Source organism: Bison bison, unplaced genomic scaffold, assembly GCF_000754665.1.
Source record: "Bison bison bison isolate TAMUID 2011002044 unplaced genomic scaffold, Bison_UMD1.0 scf7180017864309, whole genome shotgun sequence".
Lineage (NCBI taxonomy): Eukaryota > Metazoa > Chordata > Mammalia > Artiodactyla > Bovidae > Bison > Bison bison.
In genome coordinates, this window is record NW_011494881.1 from 6,635,306 (window position 1) to 6,639,182 (window position 3,877).

The 3,877-nt window shown below is 42.3% G+C and overlaps 1 protein-coding gene across 2 annotated transcripts in view; it reads right to left on the reverse strand.

Annotated features, from left to right (window-relative positions):
* Nucleotides 1–2,200, reverse strand: part of MICU1 (mitochondrial calcium uptake 1) — a 215,993-nt gene extending 213,793 nt beyond the window's left edge. For both annotated transcript variants that reach the window (XM_010852263.1, XM_010852261.1), the window contains exon 1: nucleotides 2,011–2,200. The gene's annotated coding sequence lies outside the window, so the exon portion shown is untranslated. The remainder of the gene's footprint in view (nucleotides 1–2,010) is intronic.
* Between the last annotated feature and the right edge of the window lie 1,677 nt (nucleotides 2,201–3,877).

Consider the following 3,877-nt stretch of genomic DNA (forward strand, 5'->3'; position numbering starts at 1 on the left):
CATTTTCCTTTCTGGTGGGGGAAAAAAAAAGTTGTGAGTAAACTTTTTAAAAAGTTAGTTCTCTTTTAAAGGAAATATTAAAAAAAAATTATACTCAAGGGCAGTCCAGTGGTTAAGACTCCATGCTTCCAACGTAAGGGGCGCAGGTTCCATCCCTGGCTGGGGACCTAAGATCCCACATGCCACATGACGTGGCCAAACAAAATGTGGAAAAAAATTAGTAAACATTTAGCAAGTGTCGCAGTCATTGTAAAAATTGGTCAAGATGGAAAAAGTGGCCAAATTAGGTGTAATAACTTTGTCAATTACTCAGTCCTATATTTCTGAATAATATAAAATCTGAAGGGTCAATTAAGTCTTTCAGTTATTATTTTACATAATACTGCATTATAGGATAAATTACATACCATGGTTAAACACAGGAAAGTCAGTCTCAAGAGTTACCTCTTGGGAATGCAAAGTCTATGCTACACAGTAAATGTTCTCTAGATTATAAACGAAGATAGCAATACACTCTTTTGTTCTCTTGCTCATATTAGTTTCTGTCATTTTCCTTTTCTCCCCAGGTACACAACCAACCCCTGAATCTTTACTTTTTGTTAGCATTACTTTGTGTCTTATAACCTTCAGTAAGGTCACTGAGGGTTTCCTATGTGGTTCAGTGGTAGAGAATCCGCCAGCAATGCAGGAGACACAGGTTAAATACCTGGGTCTGGAAGATCCCCTGGAGAAGGAAATGGCGACTCCCTCCAGTAATCTCGCCTGGAAAATCCTATGGACATAAGAGCCTGGTGAGCTACAGTCCATGGGGTCTCAAAGAGTCCCACACAACTGAGCTACTAAAAGGACACTGAGAGCAGCTGGAAGCCAGAGCCACGTTTTCACAAACAAGGGAGTGAGTTCTAAAAAGGTTTTAGGATGAGACAATATTTAAGAAGCTCAACACCGTAGGCAACGCCAAGAGGATAATGGGACGGTCAACGTGGCCAACACCTAAGTCTCAAGATGCTGACATTTTATTAATTTGTCATATCGTTTAATGAAACCTAAACTCTCCAACAGCTATCAACCCCAAACTGTTTCATTCCTTTCTCTTGCTAGATCACGTGCACCTGTGACTCAAAGGAATATTTTACCATAAACAAAGGTATACCTGAGAAACTGCCCCCAAATTCACAGACACATCTACTTATAAAACAGAAAGTAAATATGTCTTTCCAAGTACCACAAAGAGAATAAAGTATTTTACTCTAGTCCTAACTATAAACTGGTTATTCTACATATACGCGCAAGTATCTACAATACTTTTTAGGCATCTGAAAGAGAAGATAAAGAAACCATACTACTACACAGGGAGGAACTCAAAAAGTAGTTCGGTTTAAACTCTTCTTCCAACATTTTTACACCGAGTCAATAACGCCCGGCTCATTCTCAAAACATCGTATTGCGGACCAGGATAGGATAGTGAGAAGGAAACTTGAGAGGGAATGGGTAAGACACTGGGAAAGATAAAAACTGAACGGTCCAGGAAACCTGCACTTTGTTTTGTCCCTTCAGGTCCCCATTTATTTTTCCACTTTTTTCATTTCAGTGATTAAAACTTCCCCTCATCAGAGACCTAACTATAAGCTCCCCACCCACTTCCAACCACATCCCCAGATGCCAAGGATGGTCCCTGGTCGCCTGTGAGAAGAGGGACGTCGGCGCTCAACTGAACCCTGCCGCTGGGAACTCGGAAGTAGAAGTTCTCCCGGGACAGGCAGAAGGGTCTGGGAGAAGTGAAGGAAAGCTGAGGAAGCGAAGCAGGCAGGACTAAGGACTGGTCTCAAGCCCCAGTCTGGACACATCAGGGGGAGACAGCTGTCCCGCTCGACCAGAGAAGTCGCCTGACCCCATAGCAGACAAACGGCTGGCCCCAGAGGTCTGGTCTCTAAAGCTGTTTCGCATCCGCCTTCCTTTCGTCTTCCCTAAAAGGCTGTCTCCTCAAACCTTCACAGTCCCAGGACTCACCCGTCCACGCCTGAGCTGCAGTTGCTTCTCGGTCAAAGCCGCCCACCTCCGAACACCATGGAGACGAAGAAACAGCCAAGACAAGCCTCCACTTCCACCACCCACCCTCACGTGACTCTCCTAGTCGCTGGGCCTTTCGGGATCGTGGTGAAATACGTGTGGGACGAGCACGGAGGAAAAGGGGTGGGGAGAGGCCCGGAAGCAGCCCGCCCCGCCCGGACCCCGCCCCGGCCTCGGGCCCCGCCCTAGCCTCGGCTCCGCCCCCCGCAGTATTTAGGAGCGAAGGTAGGCTGTCACCGGGACGCTCGCTGGTTTTTGCTCTGTGCATTCTACCTCTATCGCCCTCACTCCCCGACACACAAGTATAGGAATCTGTTAAAAAGATTTATTGTGCCTGTTGCCACCTCGTTGATACCTTTTTCGTGCTGGCTAAGCAAAAAGGAGTCAGTGAAAAGAGAATTGGACCACAGTGAGTTGGAAATTATTTTCGAGCTGCATTTAGATTTAGGCATCTGATAAAATTTGCCTATTTCCTGATTTTGAAGTTTTTTTTTCAACTTAAAAAACCTCCTCACCGCTTCTTTTACTCTTAGTTTTTGTGTTTTTTTTTAAGTGTTCTCTTTGCAAACTAATGTTGTTGAAGAGTTTCGTCACTAACCTACTAGTAGCATGTTTTTTTCTGATGTTCTATCAGAACTGAGGATGGAGAGGGGTCCCCTCTTCTGCTGTGGAAACAGAATGACAGTATTTTGATTATGATGTGAGAGAAGTTTTAAAGAAAAGTTTCTTCAAAAATTTCCTTAAAGCTGTAGAAAAAGCTACAACAAATAGAACTATTAATATCATTGGATTCGGTGAAGTAAGTAGAACAGCTATTTTCTGCATTTCTTCTCAGAGGACTGTCCCTCCGCGCTACCCTAAGAATGACACATTATTGTGTTCACGGCACTGTGCTCGCAATTTACAAGCAACCCAATGTTTGTTTACAACCATCCTGCTGATAAAAACTTTTTATTCAATTGCAGGCTAAGACCCCAAGGTAATGAGCAAATGCTAGAGCTGGCACAGACCTAATCTAAAGATCACCAAGGACGTCTTAAGCAGTTTTCTTCAATCTGCTGTCCTCTGGATCCGCTTGCCTCAGGAGTTAGGAATCTTGGCTGATTTGCTTCTTAACTATCAAAATGTGCCTTTTTTGTATTTCTATTTAGAGCCTGTTATCTGTTAAGTGAAAAATCTAATAAAGACATCCTTCCCCGTTTACTAGAAGGCACTTAGCATGATATCCTTCTCAGGCAGCCCATCCATTCACGCTGATGATGGGCATTTCAAGTTGTGTCATAGGTTACTATCAAAAAACACTTTGGGGCTCATGGAATCTTAACTGGTAGCTCGGTCAAGTGTTTCTCAGAATAAGAAAAAGAAAGTTATCAATACATAAATTTTGGACAAAGATCAGTTATTAAGAATTGGTAAAATTCAATCCTGGTTTTAGTCAAAATTTGTCTAGGGACTTCCTTGGCTGTCCAGTGGTTAAGACTCACAGCTTCCAGTCTTCCTGCAGGAGCAGGGGTTGATCCCCAGTGGGGGAACTAGGATTTCATGTGCTATGTGGTCCAGCCAAGAAAAAAAAAGGTCTAAATTTGTCTATATAAAACTGAATAACCTGTTAAGCTAATTATTAAATGTCATGTAAAAACATAAGTCACTGATCTTAAACTTTTTAGTTTCAGGACCCCTTTACACTCTTAAAAATTATTAAGAACTCCAACAACTTTTATGTGTTATAACTATCAATACTTGTCATGTTTTAGAAATTAAAACTTGAAATTTTTAATTTTTTTAGTCATTAAAAAGAGCACATTGT